Below are 18,400 nucleotides of genomic sequence, written 5' to 3'. Positions count from 1 at the left end.
CAGGCCGGGAATTATCAGGTCTGGAATTTGTGGCACTAGTTCTTCTGAAGCTGAAAACTTCAGGCCACTCGTGATGGCGGCTGGAGTAATTCCACCCGGAGTTACTGCTCTGGGCAGAATGCCATCCTTGGTAACCAGTAATGCTCGTAACTTATAACAGCAATATTGGCCCTTTAAGTGTAACTGACTTGAATTCAAGTTTTTTTATTTCTGATTGGGGTTCACAATGTGGTATGACTCTTTCTCCAGACAATCATTTGAACAACAGAAAGAGGTAGACACTCCAATGCCTAGACTGGATTGTAATCTGGATTCAAGGGGGAGTTCAGCCGAGCTGCTGGAAGTCAGTATGGGTTTTGTCCACAGTTGAGGGATTGCCTTGAGCCAACAGGTAAAAGTAAAAACAGTGTCCCTGAAGGGACTCAGTGTAACAAGTGGATAAATTACCATAGATCCATAGCATGGCAAAGAGGGGTGGACATCCCTGAGAGGGCGACGCTCTTTCTTTCTCAGTATGCCGAACTATCAGCAGGTGACGGATAGCCATTAGGCTTGTAGAAGCAGAAGGGTGACGCCTAATTGTTTGTTTTGGCAGTTCAGACAAGGTTTGACCCTTTTTTTTTTTTTAACTCTCCAGGAGAGAATTCATGATATATCTGTACTGTGCTACCTAGAAAATATAATCAGCTCTTGTTTGCAGAAGGATTTGTTTCCCATACCCGATTATTGGACGATGCTTGGAGAAAATATCGAGTTGGAGATGATGCAGAAATATAAGAAAATATATATCATAACAACAATCTCGTGATGCAGAAATATCGTTGTCAGGAATATCGATTTTTGAGGGAAGTAATATCGTTTTTGAGTATATTGTTGTTGCAAATATTGTTTTCAATAATAGTTTTAAACAGTTGTTTTTTTTATTACAACATGACGTGTGGGGGATCTTGGCGCTGAATAACAAATGTTCATTGTTACCCAACTCAAGAGTACTCATTTTGTCGACCTCTGAATGATTAAAGGCTGATTGGACACATCTGGATTTGAATCTGTGGCCATGAGGTCAAGCACAGGCCCCTACAGTGGACACATTAGTTCACTAATGTGGCTCAGCGGCCAGAGCAGCTGACTCTGGGATTTGTGTACCTCATTAGTTAGGAAACTGAGTTTTCCAGATTCAGAAAAAAATATCAGAGGTATGGGGTCAACTTGGCTCTCCCATACACACATTCTCTCCTGATCTAGAGGCACAGAAATGTGGAAGGGATGCTGAATTCTGTCTACCATGTCCCAGCAGAGTCAAAATCAAGTGCATGACAACCCTCATTCAGTCACATCTCCCAACAAAGGAAATCTCGTCTGGTGGCGAGAGTAAACAGTAGAAGGGAAGGGTCTAGTGTAAATGAACCTGTGCTTATCTGACCCCCCCCCCCCATAACCACAAACATACCCTATAACGAAGGCATATAATGGCCTGAACTGTAAGTCCATTGCCATGGACGAAAACATACAATCTACAAACACAGAGTTGACATCACTCGATCCCTTCTTTAAATAACCATGTACTGAATTACACAGAAAATGAGGGAGCATGCACCAATTCCATATTGGAAGCCTGATCCCAGTGTGTGAAAACATGCTGTAAAGAAAATAAAAAATCAAGAGATTCAGGGTAAGATGAACTCACAAAAGTAATTTTAACCATAGATGCCTCCGATCTGCATTAAAGAACATGTGGGACATGAAGGTAAAGTCCTGTGTCACAATGAAGCACAGAGCAGATATCTATAAGGGTGTCACACATGCCCATTGTGGAGCAATAGCTGTATGAACATGGTGTATGAGCAATGAATGGGTGCACATTCCTATCTACTGAGGAGCAAGAGGTGTGTGAGGGGTTTATGAGTGCACAGAGATGCAAGAACGTGATGCGTGGGCGATTTATGAGTGCACAGAGATGCAAGAACGTGATGCGTGGGCGATTTTTGAGTGCACAGAGATGCAAGAACGTGATGCGTGAGCGATTTATGAGTGCCCATTATGTCTATTGTGGAACAAGAGCTGTGAGAGATTTATGTCTACTGAGATGCAAGAGGTGCATAAGAGTGGTGCATGGTGCACAAGCTGTGTTTGAGTGCCCATTCTGTCTTCTGAGGAGCAAGAGGTGTATGAGAGGTTTATAAGTGCACAGGACTAATGAGATGCAAAAGGTGCATAAGCGTAGTGCATGGTGCATAAGCTGTGTTTAGGTGCCCATTCTGTCTAGTGAGGAGCTAAAGGTGTATGAGAGGTTTATAAGTGCACAGGACTAATGAGATGCAAGAGGTGCATGTTCATGATACATGAGCTTGGCGCATGAGTGTAGCGCATGAGTGTTGTATAACAATACAACGCATGCCTTTTTACCACGCATGCCCATACTACTTATCATTTACCCCGCAATGCCTTTACAACGCAATGCCTTTACAAGGCCATGCCTTTACCCCGCAAGCTTTTACCACACAAGGTAAGTATATGGTAAGGTAAATGAAACTCATAATATTCGTTTTTCACTGTTGATTCTCTCCATGTTGTTCAATCTAGGACTCCAATGTCCATAATACACTGCCAAAGTGATGTTTAGTACTTGCTTCAGTATTTAAAACTTTATTAGTCTTTCCGGTACTTGCAATGTCACAAATCCTTAAATAATGCCTCAGAGAAGTCTATTTCTTGTAGGGCAAAGGATTTCAATTTCTTGCAAATGCTGTTCCCGATGATTTAAAAGCTGATCCGTGTTACTTGATGTAGCATGGAAAACTTTCACCACAATTTTACACAATTACTGATCGGTATGTGCAGGGGTAAATACCACTAAATATAAATATATATATATATATTTATATATATATATACACACACACACATATATGTGTGTGTGAATCGTACTTGCTGAACTTCGTGACTGCAAATAAACTGACAATGGGAGCATTATATATATATTATCTACTAGCGGTCGCCAGTAGATAGTTATAGTTAGGACCCTGTTTCCATAGGAAATCCGCAACATTCTATTTGGAATAACTTTGGCGCCGGTCGACGAATCCTCGTGAAATTTTCAAAATAGGTGGGGCGCTACGCTCCGCTCCTACCCTGAAAGTCTCGGGGGGATTCGTCAAGCGGGGGCTGAGAAAAAAGGGGGGTCCCAAAACGCGTTTTTCCCATGCATTTTTCCATAGGACCTTTAGACACAGCTACAGCACGAACGGCTGAACAGAGTTACTTGAAATTTGGCAGAGAGGTAGTCCTCAGGTCAAGGAAGTGCCTTTTGTAGGTCTGGTGTAAATCTGTTCAGTAGTTCCTGAGAAAAACAAAGGCAAAAAACATGTAAAGGGACTGTTTAGACAGCTCCAAACCACCTAGCCTTGGTGAATGTGTCCCCAAAGAACCCCCAAGGCCAAAAATTAATTTTTAATTTTTTTCGAAAAATCGCCGATTACGCTTACCGTACGCGTACGGTAAAAAATATTTTTTTTTTAAAATTATCCACACTCTCCCCACCCCGTGCGCAAACGGTGCCCGAAGGGCACCATTTGTGCATGGCATAAATTTATCAATCTTTATCTTTAAGATATGCTGGTAAAGCACTGACAAAAGGGCGTAGATAATAATCAATAAACTTAGATGTTACTTCAAGTTGAGAACCCATAGAAGATACTATGGGTCTACCTGGGGGTTTTTAGGAATTTTTATGTCCCAAGTTGGGGAAGCTCAGGATGACAGGATCATCATATGGGCTAGATTCATAGATGATATATTTTTAATCTGGAGAGGTGATGAGGAGTCAGCTGTAACTTTTATTGACTCCCTTAACAACAATGACGAAAATCTACAATTCACTTCCCAAATAAGTGATTCTATGATTGTGTTTTTGGATGTGGAGGTATCAGTTTCCAACAATACACTGGTTACTAAGTTGCATAGAAAGCAGACGGCTGGGAATAGTCTTTTAAACGCTCAGAGCGCCCATCCGTCTAGCCTAATCCAAAGCATTCCCTATGGGGAGTTAATCAGGGCTAAGCGCAATTGTAGCACTACAGAGGAGTATGAGAAAGAGAAAATAACCATGAGTACCAGATTCAAACAACGGGGTTACAGTGATAAGACCATTAAACAAGCGATCGTTAAGGCTGATTCATTGAATAGATCAAATCTTTTGCACTCGAAACCTACGTTATCTGAAACTAAGGATTCAGTAAGGTTTATAACTATCTTTTCGAAAAATGCATTTCAAATCAGGCAACTATTTGATAAAAACTGGCACATTCTGAAGAGTGATTCGACTCTAAATGAGTATTTGAATGACACTCCACAGATAACTTTCCGTAGGAGTAAATCTTTGAAAGATGATCTATGCAAGAACATGGTAGTTGCTACAGAAGTTGGCCAGTGCACAAGTTCCATTGGTTTCACAACATGTAAACGTTGTAAGGCGTGTGCTCATAGTACAGACTGTAAGATACTCAAGTTATCAGGTACCAAAAGGGATTTCATAATCAAAGGAAATTTTAATTGTAAAACAGAATATTGTGTGTATTGTTTGATCTGCCCATGTGGAAAGTTGTACATAGGCAGCACAGTACACCAAGCAAAGAAAAGAGTCCTAGAGCATCTACGTGCTATTAAAAAACATGACATTCAATACCCTGTAGCCCGTCACTTCTTCAACATACATGAGCAAAATGAAAAACTTTTATCCTATGTTGTTGTAGATGCAATTGCACGACATGAAAGAGGAGGTGACAGACAACGCCAGTTAAGATGCCTGGAATCAAGGTTACATAATTGACTTTGACACCGTGATGCCTGAAGGACTCAATTCAAGCGAAGAGATGGCTGTACATTTGTAAAAATTAAGAGTTGATATGTTTTCTGTAAAAAAAGAAGAGATTTTGCTAAAAGTACACAAATCAGTGTACAAATTTCTTGATGTATTCAGTACTATTTTAGTATGTGGGATTTAGCTATTGCAGTTTAATTAATTGATGTTGAGGTGGATTTCTTTATTTTCCTAGATGTAAGGACTATGGTTATGGGCTGATTCTAGATAAATCACTAGAATAATTGCCATTATGTCAATCTGACAGACTAGAAACATCAAGTGCTTGTTAGTCAAATTTTATTAATGGATATTGATTACATTGGATTCTTGGCCCACTTGGGCGAGACTTGCAGCCGCATATTGGTAATATGCGGAGGGCAAATTCATAACCCACTTGGGTTTACAATGTTCCAAAGACCTGTTAAACAGCAGTGAAGTTAATGACCAATTAGGGGTCTATTCATTTCATGTAGTTGATGTCACCAATGCTTTATTGCAACTGCATGCAATCATGGGTCTATTCATTTTGTGCAGTTGATGTTACCAATGCTTGATTGCAATAGCATGTAAAGTTGGATTGTATCATGATCTCACATTCCAATCAGACTGTCGGAACTGCAACCCACAGGGGTCTATATAATCTTGAGATGACCATCAATTGTATAGTCACAAATGTTGAGCTGGTTATAGGCACATTGACAAAAATATAGAGAGTCAATAATGCTTTATTGTTCAAACACAAAGAAGTTTTTGTTTGTGTGCCGATATTACTGCACACACAATTATGGAGGCATTGATGTCACCACGCATAATGTGGAGATATGGTATTACAATGATTAAGTATAACCGATGAGTATTTACGACTTGTGCCTTTTGTTGGAAGGTCTCTCATTAATTTGCAATTGTAAAGTATAGCATAATACAACATGTCAAAATGGCGCTTATGTGTGTAAGAGAGAACACATAGAACCCTTTTAGTCCTTCCTCAATGTTGTTGTTTGAGGCATGATGTAAATACGGGAAAGTAAGATGTCCGCCATACCGTGAAAAAGCTGTTAAGCGAACCGCGTTGGTGAGGCGCTACCTCGCCCATTAAATCCTTTCAACAAAGACTCTTGCGTGTCCTGGATTTCTTTTGGAATAGCAAAAGTTGGTGTTTGATATGGGGTTAACGGAGCCCATCCAGGACCGCCACGCTTGAAGCTCCGGACTTCCGTGATCGCGTGTTTGGATATATATATATATATATATATATATATATATATATGATGTAACTAATTGTAAATTACTTTTTGAGGGAGGGAAACACACCTCAAACCCCCCTTTCTTATTTATTTATATATTTTTCTGTATTAGGGGAGACCACTGACCCCTACCTTTAAAAAAATTATTTATCTTCCACCCTTTTTAAGATTACTAACCTATTCCACAACCCACCCTTAAACCCTAAAATATGCCCTTACCACTTTAAACCCCTACCCACCCCTAAAACCTAAAAATGTTGTTACCACCCATACCTCTACCTGCACCTAAACCCTAGTAAATACACTTACCACCCTATACCCATACCCACCCTAAATCCTGAAAATGCCCTTCCCAACCTATACCTCCACCCCTAAACTCTAAAAAAATACCCTTACCACCCTATGCCCAACCCTAGACACTGAATATACCCTTACCACCCTATACTCTTACCCACCCCTAAACGGACCTTTACCACCCTATACCCCTACCCGACTTCTAACCCTAAAAATACCCTTAATTCACTATGGGTCTTATTATGACTTTGGCGTCCCTAAGCGTCTGCTGTAGGACTACATAAGCCGTGGTACTGCTGCCTGCCAGATTAGGAGTTAAATCCTGGTCTGGCGGCTGGTGCTGCGGAGGTCTTTCAGGGTCATTGAAGAGGCTGACATGCAGATCGCCATTCTCAGACTGCCGACTGTACCTTCCTGCATCGTGTAGCATACATGCCACACCGTGCAGGAACTGGGGGTGCAAAACCAGGGAGGCACTACATGTGACCCACCCTGAATGCACCCCCTGGCCCAGAAGAGGCAGTGGGTGCTGCTAGGGCCCCCTTTGTTGCCTCTCCGCCACCTTTTTCATGATGGGCTCAGTGCCATGAAAAGGGCGGTGGACAGGCAACTCTTAATATGCCTGGCAGTGCCGCAGCAGCACCACCAACATGTTAGTGCTTCTGACCGCTGCACCCCCATGGTGCTGTCGACCCCCACACTCATAATACTGCAGGCCGGCCCGCAGTGTGGCTGTGGTTGGACCGGCACCACAGGTTCGGCGGTCCTATGGACCACTGAAGGCGTAATAAGGTCCTTAATCTGTACCCACCCTATAAACCCTAAAATTACCCTTACCACTCTATACACCTACCCACCCCTAAACCCTAAAAATTCCCTTACTTCTACCCCATACCCCTACCCATGTCTAAGCCCTAAAAATGCAGTTGCCCCTATGTACATCTACCCACCCCTAAGCCATTAAACACCCTTATCACCCTATCCCCCTACCCACCCCTAAGCCATTAAACACCCTTATCACCCTATCCCCCTACCCACCCCTAAGCCATTAAACACCCTTATCACCCTATCCCCCTACCCACCCCTAAGCCATTAAACACCCTTATCACCCTATCCCCCTACCCACTCCTAAGCCATTAAACACCCTTATCACCCTATCCCCCTACCCACCCCTAAGCCATTAAACACCCTTATCACCCTATCCCCCTACCCACCCCTAAGCCATTAAACACCCTTATCACCCTATCCCCCTACCCACCCCAAACCCTAAAAATACCGATAGATAGATAGATAGATAGATAGATAGATAGATAGATAGATAGATAGATAGATAGATACCTTAAATATTCATACCTTGTGTTGTAAATGCATGCATGCTAATGGTATGTGTGGTAAATACATTGCATTGTAAAGGCATTGCGTGTTAAATGGTACCTCGTAACGAATTGCGTGGTATGACTGTGTTGAAATGGCTGTTTCACGTGTATTAGTGCCCATTATGTCTACTGAGGAGCAAGAGGTGTTTTCAAATTATATTAATTACTGATGAATTGTAAACTGGCTAAACCAGCTACATTACTTCAACTTATTTCAAATAGAACTCACATGACCCATAGGAGAGGTACACTGGCGAACAGACTGTTGATGGGTATTTTGTTTGCAGTCAGAACAGTATCGCTGTAACCTTTGAATTTCCCATGCAGAATACCGTATAAAGGTGCTAAAATATCTCTGTCTGCACATACTGAATAGAATGTTTCATTGGCAATGTCCGTAAATACTACACGTTATGCAACAGTTGGTTACAGGAATGAGAAGCAGAGAGGCTAATGAGAGAACTTACTTTTCTAAGTAACTTCTCTTGGGAACCAAAATTGGGCAAGTACCTTATTTTTAAACCTAAAGACATTGAGCATTCCATCTAAACACAGCACAACAAGTAACATCAAATTGCCAAGTTGTATAAAGTCCCTCTGCCAATATGCATCTCAGCTATTGTAATTATTATGCATATAACTCTCAAAAGTGCTCCAAAGGCCACTTCTAAGTTATTGTATTCTTAAAGTGAAAGCCACACTCAATCTGCTTACTTCCCAAGCTCCTCTAGCTAATGGGGACTTGCAAATTAGCCAAAATTGTATGTGCCTCTGTATGCTCGGATTTAGGGTATGCATGTCAGTGTTTGTGCATTTTGTTTTGCGTTTGGTTTCTTTGCATTTTTTTCCAAGACACTCCTTCCTTAGAAAACTTGAAAACTGCAGCAGACAGGAACTGTATAAATAGAACACTTTTCTAGTTTTTTTCTGACGCAAATCTTAGTGCTTTAAGCAGTAGACTGTAAGTAGTGTTATGATCCTGAAGTAGTGATTATTTCTGCTCCTACCTGCTCTTCAGAATCCCTTCTTCCCTGGTTCTGCCTTTGGTGGTCCTGTTTTCATTGGTCTTCAGTCCCATAATCAGGTTGAAATTGTGGTGCTACATAAGGTTTCATGGTAGATCTGTGTCTAGATCAGATTCTATGCAGGAGGTATGAACATATTCTAAAAAAAACATGTAGGTGGAGAGGTTCTACACTGGATTTTATCTTGTCTAACATTTAGGGTCAATCCGATGCAGACACCTATTCCATTTCACCACGAGGACTTCATAACACTAGAAGACTATGGTAGGGGCTTTAGAGGTCCTTTAGATTTGTTGTGTAGCCACAAGCCCATCAGTTTAGCAACTATAGACTTTGTTCCCCATGGCCACGGACCACTTACCAGAGTGGGATGGCAAGTGGTCCTCCGCAATGGGCACCCTGGTGGGATCTTACAGCTTTATGAGGTGGTTGCTCTGAAGGCAGAGAGGTTTGTAGAGTTGGTACCAATATTCTTGGCCCCAATCGGTAAGCTTTAGTGTTATAAGATAGAGGAATGCAGAAACACAACGAAGGAAAAGATAGTAGAACTGGGAAAAAATTATTGATGTGACACAAAAAAGAATAAGCTAATGCTCAATTCGTAATTATGGAACAGTTGTAGTCAAAAACATCTAAAAATAACAACTGTGGTTCCGATTCACAAAGGGCCCCTGCACTCGTGGTGTAGGCCCCGAAGTCGTGGTAGGGGGGGCTGCACTGGTAACGGGACCTCCGCACTGCAGTTACTCATTGTGGAGTTCCGGTGCTGAGTGCGGTCCCCTGTCACGACTGAGCGGCCTCTGCCACGAGCGCAGAGGCTCTTTGTGAATCGGCCCCTCAGTGAGGTCTTCTAACGCCCCCAGGTACAGCCTCCCTTTCCTGAAATACAAAGCCCAAATATTCGGAGTGGACAGTGAGGCTACAGTAAGTTCATGAGCAGAGGGTAGGAGTGAATGAGCAGACGGACAGAGCTTGAAAAGACCCAGCCTCAAAAGGTCCACAAAATAATAACACAAAAACTCTCCAGAGGCCAACCCCACTTCCTTATTGAAAGGGAGAAGAGATATGGCATCATGGTGATGCATCACAACTGTCCAGAGCTCATGTTAGATGAGAATGAAGTAATTATTTGAATACCCTAAGTACCCTTACTTCCATTTGGGCACTTGCTTTCTGGCCCTCTGTTTTGGGTCTCCTTCTTTTCTTATTTCTTCTGATAGCAATGTCAGGTTTAAATTGCTGTCACTTGTCACTTTTAGGTATTCTTTTTATCTTGCAATGGTGACATATAAGCATTGGTGGCTTCAGACAGTGAGGAGTGCAGCAGCTAGACTTACTCTAGTGCTTGAATGCTGGGATTCTGTACCTGGCCATCATCACATGGTACTCCGCTGACAGTCTTTGGCTCAGCGCACCATCTTTAGGTTCCTTTCTCTCGCTTTTTGAGCTTGAGAGGACAGAACCACTGGTGGTCAATCTTAACTGAGGAGATATATTGTTGCATGAACATTGCCTGCTGCATCTGTTGCCCTTTTGCATGCGTCCAAGATCATGCAAATCGGGGTCGAAGGATCCAATGTTCTTCCTTGTCACTCAGGATGACATTCGGTCACTTTTAGTTCTGTAGGCAACATAAGACCCTCTCGTCAAAAGTGAACTAGAGGTTTGTAAACAGGTAATTTGCATTTGCTTCCATCTTTTAGAAGCACCAGGAAATCCATATGGGTGGTTGTGCTCTTCACAAATAGCTGACATTAAATCTCATTATACATCATCAGGGGCAGTGGGAAAACTAGCCATCCAGACTGAACACCTGCCAGTTCCAAGGTACACAACTCCATCATTCAGATCCCGAATGCATCACTCTTGATCCACCCCTTTACAAAAGCTTGATTGGGTCATTATCGGTACAGACATGCAAAGTCCGGAACAAGCTCCCAAAGAAACTAAGGATAATCAGAAGCCACATGGAAATTACAAAGGCTAAAAAGAACACTTTCCTTATGCTTAACATCAACTGGACAGAACATGGCGAACTACTGATTTATACATGCAATCTGCACACGTGTTTATCTAACTCCATCACTGCATTATTCATGCAACTCTCTGCTAAGAGCATCTTACCACAACACCAAGGCAGCACACTTCCCATCCACCTCTACGACAACAAGATCTCTTTAATTAGCAGCACCCAAACCAACATCTTTGCAGCCATGCAAACAATGGAATAGGCACTTTTTAGTCCACTTGGAAACCACTGTTGACCTAGCGAGAGGTAAGGAGGCGCTCTATAACGCCAGTAAGATACAATAGCATTATGTGTTCGGTCAGAAGTTAGCAGGGTTTGTCATGAAAGCCTTACCAAGGAACAACCTTCTGATAATCTCTATCCAGGTACCAACAAACGCTTCACAAAAATCAAGGTTTTTATTCTTTTGTTGCGGTGTATCCTTTGCTTGACAGCAGCAGCTGTTCGGGAATTATAAGCATTCAATGTGTGCTTGACAAGCAGCAAATAAGGGGTTTCATTCAATGGAAATTGCAAGCAGCCGAGTAAATGAATGGTTGCAAAATCAAATGCCGAGAGCGGAATGCTGGAGGAATTCTTGATAACTGGCTGCGGCTTCTGATGGATGCTTGCTTCACAGAGGAACCGGAAGTGGCCGAATGTACCTGCTTCCATTCTGCTACATGTATAGACCAAGCAGGGACAACGATGGAGGCGACAAGTCGCTGCTTTATTTACCACATACCCATGAACGTCTGCATCCCAGTATAGTGTGACCTTGTTACAGCAGAAGGGTAGCTTTATATGGGCGTCCCTACACACAGATAGATTATTTTGTGAGCTGAAAACATTTATTTTGTTGATTAAGGAGACACATTTTCTGTTTAATGTAAAGCTATCTATGTAAACAGGAATTATACTGTTAGGAGTGTTACATTTTGATACAATACTGTGTGAGCTCATCAGCTGAGAAGGGGCGTTGACACTGTAGGTGTATGATCAATGATTTCATATAGGGTATATTCAGTTTATAGAGTCTCATGAGGGATGGGCGTGTAGGAGCAATGTAGTTCTTAGGCACTGGTATGTAGGCTCTAAAGACATGAGAAGGTCTCCTATTTTACAGTTTGTTGTAGTGCTGCAGTGGCTTATTTTGGGTCAATGCCGTAAAGGTTTCTAGGTATTGTGAGCTTTTGTTTTTCTTCATGAAAATGCTGCATGTTTTTTGCTTCGACATATGGATTTTTGTAATTCTTGTTTAATAGACTTTCTAAACCCAACCTTCAGTATATCTTCATTCAGTGTATAAATGCGAATACGCTCTTTGTAGTGTACATTTCTTTAAAAAAGAGAACATTCATTCTATTCCTCAATATTGTTTAAAAAACTCAGACGCCCTTTAAAATGTGGTGCAGTTTCCTTTAGATGTTTCTGATAAAACTTAGGAGTGGGGAGCCACGAAGCACTTTCAGAGATGCAAATGCATGCTGTGCTCGCTTTGACCAATTTTATCAACATATTTCAAAGACCGCGGTAATGTGTATCACAGCTGGTTTATGAACCTTTAATGGAGATTGATAGGACAAAGCTATACCCTGTGAAAAATGCCATCAGAACTCACATCCGAAGCGAAAGTTGCATTAGAGCAATTATTGGTTTCACATATTTTATATATATGCATACTTCACAGTCTGTGATTACAACTGTGCAATTATGTTAAGATTCACAATCCATTTAACATGTATTTTTATAGCTTGCTAATAAATTTAGCATCCGTAGATTAATCTGCTGAATGTAGCTACGTTTTGTGCAACTCAAGCTGGAGGGGAGGTGCAAAAAGTTGAGATAAAGTTACATTTCCAATTCTAGCTTCCATATGAATGTTTGCTCTCGCCTATGACAAAAACAAACATAGCAAACAGGCATGCAATTGGCATCCTGACTTTTTGTTGGACCTGGTGCCGCATGGCACACAGTACTAGGACTGTCCCTCGTAATGTGAGGTCCAGAACTTGTTCTGCACCAAGACTGTCCTTATGGTGGACATGAGAGTAATGTCCCTGTGGTAGGTAAGTCATGTGAAGCTGTGGCGACAGCGTACCAAGTATTTGGAAATCAATAGTTTGTGTCAAAAGCTTGTTCTCTGTGTCAAAAGCTTTGTGGTCTGCTTACTCGTCCAACGTGAAGCTGCTATTTTGTAAACCCCAGGTCCTTGTGCTGACAATCGTGGTGCTGATTGTGTGTATGTGCAGTGAGGTTATGACATATTGATCACTAAGACCAGCAAGATACATTTTGGATGACCCCTGGTGAAGAGTGGCACAGGATGGAGGGTGAGTGCAGTCTCCTCAGACAATGGAAGTGTATTGAGAGCATTTCTGTAGCTGGAGGGTGGAGTCCTAAATGCTCAACTGAAGGAGGATGGAGACAGGGCTACCGTTAGATAGTCAATGAGGTCCGCATTAGCACAGGGCTGCTGATTGTTTGTTCCTCAGCACTATCCCTTTGTGCTGCAGTTGGATTGCAGTTTCTGTTGTTGAAGGTGAGGATGTTGCTAGGTATGGTTTGCCCTTTTGTCTGTTCCTGATTCCTGCTTCAGGAAGGCTGATGCCAGCCAAGTCAGGAGATCTCACGCTTCATTGTGTCCTTATTTTGAATATTTCTGCCTGGAGTCAGCACCACTTCTCCCTGGTGTGAAGGTCGTCACTTTGCACAAAGGCTGTGTCTGAGGAACAGCCATAACATTATATTTAAAAGAAAACCAACCCAACCCCGTTTTGAATCCATATTCAGTTTGGAAAATGCATCTAAATGTGACATCCCAAGCATGCGACCTTGATCCAGTTCCAAGTTGTACATGACCAAGGATGATAGTGCCTCACAGAGTATGCTAAGGACTTCAATGTGGCCAGGGCTGGTGTTTTTATGACCTTGGATTGGTAAAAGCCAACTGTACTGTTGTGCGCATCTACGTTTTGGAAATATTCTGATTGAACTGCACTAGTACATTTTTAGTGCCTAGTTCAGAGTGATGTACCAGGGGTTATCGATGCTGGGAATCTCTATTAGTGGGGAAGGTTACCAAAAGAGTGCAGTCCCTTAATGAAGATCACAAACAGGATTACAGCCCTATGTCTGATTCCCCTAATTGTGCTGTGTAATAATAAGTTATGCTATGAGATTCAAATATGTTCTTTCCCCCATAAAAGATAAGCACCAAGCTGTACAAAATGTTATTGAAACTGTTGGTTTACTGTTGAGTTCTGAGCTCTTGATCCCATACTGTCTGTCTGAGAAGCCTTTGACTAGTTGCAATCTCTATCTCTGTCAGGTGGGGCTCAGTCCACGCATCATAAAAAATAATACAAGGGAGAATAAGAAGGGGGAGCATTCCCCTGACGCCTACACGAATGTGGTGGGGCCGCGAGGGGCCAATTCAGCTACCCAAAGTTTAAAAAACATGTTTTTATTGCTGGGAACATGGACACTAGTCTGGATGCCCAGAGGGTCTGTGGCACTTTGAGGGGTCAGGAGGCATATGGGCCCAGCCTAAGGACTGCACAACCAAACTTGAAGCAGAAAGATTGAAATTTTAGGGAAATCTGGGGGTAATCAGATACCTTGAACCCCCCAAAAAAAAAGAATTTAAAAAAAAACTCTGAAACTATGTATGCAATGCCCTAAGCCTGCATAATGAGCTAAATGGCAACAGGCACTTTAGCCAAACTCTCACTGCAGACAGCTGAAGGACTTGCACAGGGGGTTGGTTGCTTTGTCATTGCCTCACCAAAGGCATATTCATACCAAGACATATTCATATTTTTACTGTACACCAAAGATCACATCAGACAAACAGTGTGGCACAGTTATCTAAGTGCTGTTACATCAACATCACACCTATATCCTCTCACCATTTCAGATCCTACACATCAACCACTCAGAATAAGTCAATGTAAATATTGAATGTCCAAATATGCACAACATAGTGCCAAAACCATATATTTGGTTAGCGATGCCTCCTAACTGAACAGCAACCCTACCACAAGCAACGGACAACTTTCCACCCCAGTAAACAAACTGAAACGTCCTTCAGTCCACCCATCGACACACAACACACTACACAGAATCAGGAGAGGATCCATCCAGCCAGTATCCAGTCTGAGCCAGCACTAGACGATGAACTAGTCAGTTATACCCAAGCCGGCTACTATCCAATATCATTCGTTACTAAGCAGCAACAAACACCACCAAGACTGCCATGACTCCAGTCAATGAGAATCCTAGATTCCAGACTCAGAAGGCTTTATGGGATCATACTAATGGTAAACATGTCCTATATAAATACTAATATTTTAGGTAGACCTATCATGAAACAAAAGAAATATTTCTCCATGAGTCAAGGTGTCACACTTGCTGTTGATGGTGACATGAATCTTCTGTCACATACGCGCTGCTCCTAGAACCTGCTGCTCCACACAAGAGGTGACTAGCGACAGGTTTGTCATTGTACACGTGGCTTATGAGCACTGGAGTTCGGCTGCCTGCTTTGGATGAATGCCTCTTTGGAACAAATGGCTGGCACGAAAGGGCACTGGTATATTCAACATGCCAACATGGTTAGCAAAAGGAGACTTTGTTTTATGATGGAATCTGTTGCTGAGTCCTCCCACTTCCTAGTGCAAAAGCAAAACGTATGGTGCGGCAGAGTCGCCACGCAATGGTGAACAGCGCAGTGGCGGCTCAATCCTGCTTTACATACTGGTTTGCCAGTCCAAACAGCGGAGCGGGATCTGCAAGTACATCTTTGACTTAAGAAATGTTCCAACAAATGCAAGATTTTTTCTCATTCCATGAGACACAGAATGACATGAGGCAAGCAGAGGGCATTGCCTCTAAGATCAGTGTTGTGTTTATTGACCGGAAATGAATACTCTTGTTTTACGGTGAACAGCCGTTAGTACACGGCTATTGCACCGCATACCATTACAACGCAAGCGTAACAACTCATGAGCTGTAACAACGCGTAGCCATTACTACGCATGTTATTACATCGCATGCCCTCTTATAACGCAAGCGTAATGCGATTCACATCTTTGTGAGGAAACTGAGGCTCTTCCGTTTCCTCACAACGACGTGCACCAATCACCGCCCCTCTGACGACGCTGGAAGGAGAAGAGAGGAACCATGAGGAGAGAGAGGTAAGAGGGGCTGTGTAGTTTTTACAGGTTTAGGGTAGGGGGTGGGTCGTGCAGGGGGTAGTCTTTTAGGATTTAGGGTAGTGTTTAAGGAGTAGTGTTTTTTGGTTAAGGGTAGTGTTGGGGGTCGTGCAGGGTAGCGTTTGGGTGTAGGGACAGGACTGGTGGTCGGGGAGGGTCGTGCAGGGAGTAGTGTTTTAGGGTTTAGGGTAGTGTTTTGGTGTTTGTGTAGTGTAGGGTAGTGTTTTAGGGTTTAGGGTAGTGTCTGGGGTGTCGTGCAGGGTAGTGTTTGGGTGTAGGGACAGGACTGGGGGTCAGGGGAGGGTCTTGCAAGGGGGTAGTGTTTTAGGGTTTAGGGTAGTGATGTGGTTTGTGTAGTGTAGGGTAGTGTTTTAGGGTTTAGGGTAGTGTCTGGGGTGTAATGTAGTGTAGTGTGAGTGTAGGGACTGGACTGGGGGAAGGAGGATGGTAGTGCAGGGGGTAGTGTTTTAGGGTTTAGGGTAGTGTTGTGGTGTTTGTGTAGTGTAGAGTAGTGTTTAAGGGATAAGGGTAGTGTTGGGTGTGTCGTGCAGGGTAGTGTTTGAGTGTAGGGACTGGAATGGGGGCTAGGGGGAGGGTCGTGCAGGGGGTAGCGCTTTAGGGTTTAGGGCAGTGTTGTCGTGTTTGTGTAGTGTAGGGTGGTGTTATAGGGTTTAAGGTAGTGTTGAGGGGTTGTGCAGGGTAGTGTTTGCATGTAGGGACCGGATTGGGGGAAGTGGAGGGTCGTGCTGGGGTAAGTGTTTGAGGGGTTAGGGTAGTGTTGTGGAGTATGTGTTATGTAGGGTAGTGTTAATGGATGTAGAAATTAGCGTAGTGTTGGGGGGATATTTAAATAAAAATGCGTTGTAAAAGTATGCGGGGAATTGGGATCCGTTGAAAAGACATTTTATATGCATTTCAAAGCACTGGCGAAGTAATGCTATGCGTTATAAAAAAGTGTGTTGTAACGGTACTTGCGAACTAAAAACAACGTTGTAAAAGTATGTGTTGTGCCCATGGCTAACTTTTTTCATCCAAGGAAAGTGATTGTAGAAAGAGTATTTTTATTTGCTGGGCAGCAGTTTGAGCTGTTTATTCTGCCAAACACATATGCACTCTCCTTCTACTCACAAAACATGCTCGTGTCTTCCAAAGACACTGGATTGGTTTCTACAGTTCTTAAATCATGAAAAACGAAGTGTAGTGGGTTTAAAACTGGGCTGCCTAGTTTCATACTCACCCCATGCCCCTGTCTCCCAGCACCATGCGCTTCAAGTCTCTTTATCTTACTTTCAAAGCTGCTTACTCCCTTTGTCACACATTTCCTGGCTCTCTATTCATCTTTCTTTGTTAATTTTTGCTGTACTCTCTATCTTGCTCTGTGTCCAAGTATTACAAACAAAAATAGGCTCCCGGCCCCAAAAAAGAATGGCGGGTGTGGCCAGCGGCCACTCTCTGCAAACACCTACTCAAACTACGTACTGCGCTGTCCTCCCTACCACAAGGCCGTGCCCCGTCACTCTACACACACAGGCATGCACTTTCTCCCAACACACACAATTAAACATTCTCCTTCAAAACGGACAACAAATCCTGGACTCCCTCTACTTGCACAGGCATGCACTCTCCTTTTATGCACCGGACCATCTCTTGGTGCATAGAAGCACGTGTATTACACAGTCAAGCAGGCATGATGTGTCCAACATGTGTTCCAAAACACATGACAATTAATCCTCAAGGCCCACAACCACAATACCAGTGGAAGTCAAAAAGGTATGTCCATCCAAACGTGTAAACGCTGCGAAGCAGCCAGTGAGTACCATGTGCTGCAAGATTGTGAAATAAACAAAACAACACCCTGCACGTCAACAAGGATGCTCTCCTGGTCCTTCATCACAAACAAGGAAGCATGCACCTTCCTCCTTTAACAACAACAGGCAGGCACCTTACCCCTTTCACATAAAACCCTCTTCCTTCGAACAAGCGAGCAATAATCCTCATTTCCCCCCAAAACGACTCCTGTGCGGCCAACTATTCACTCGCACCCCAAAAACAGAAGCATTGAATATTCGTCTACAAATGTGAACTGCTACACAGCAGCCACGTGTGCAAGTGTGTACTCTTCTCCCCAACATACACAGCTGAACCTCTCTGTAACACGCAAGCATGCAGTCCGCTTCTGATCACACAATACGTACCCTACTTGGAATCACACAATATGCGCTCTCCTTCCCCACACACAAAACGTAATTCTCCCTTCACACACACACGCATGCACTCTGCTTCCCCACACTAGATTGTATTCTCATGTTACACAACTAAGCGTGCTTTCTATTTCTGATGACACATTATGCACCCTACTTTCATCACACAATATGC

The 18,400-nt window shown here is 42.9% G+C and overlaps 2 protein-coding genes across 21 annotated transcripts in view; one reads left to right on the top strand and one right to left on the bottom strand.

Moving 5' to 3' along the window:
- The window catches only part of LOC146823222 (uncharacterized), a 312,919-nt gene extending 306,954 nt beyond the window's left edge, over positions 1-5,965 (top strand). For all 11 annotated transcript variants that reach the window (XR_014962150.1, XR_014962153.1, XR_014962148.1 and 8 more), the window contains one exon: positions 4,752-5,965. The gene's annotated coding sequence lies outside the window, so the exon portion shown is untranslated. The remainder of the gene's footprint in view (positions 1-4,751) is intronic.
- PDE1C (phosphodiesterase 1C) overlaps positions 1-18,400 on the bottom strand; it is a 1,636,609-nt gene that overhangs the window by 1,002,367 nt on the left and 615,842 nt on the right. The gene's annotated exons all lie outside the window — the stretch shown is intronic.

The sequence above is a fragment of the Triturus cristatus genome, chromosome 5_2 (assembly GCF_964204655.1).
Source record: "Triturus cristatus chromosome 5_2, aTriCri1.1, whole genome shotgun sequence".
NCBI classification, from domain to species: domain Eukaryota; kingdom Metazoa; phylum Chordata; class Amphibia; order Caudata; family Salamandridae; genus Triturus; species Triturus cristatus.
This window is presented reverse-complemented; position numbering and strand designations above follow the sequence as displayed.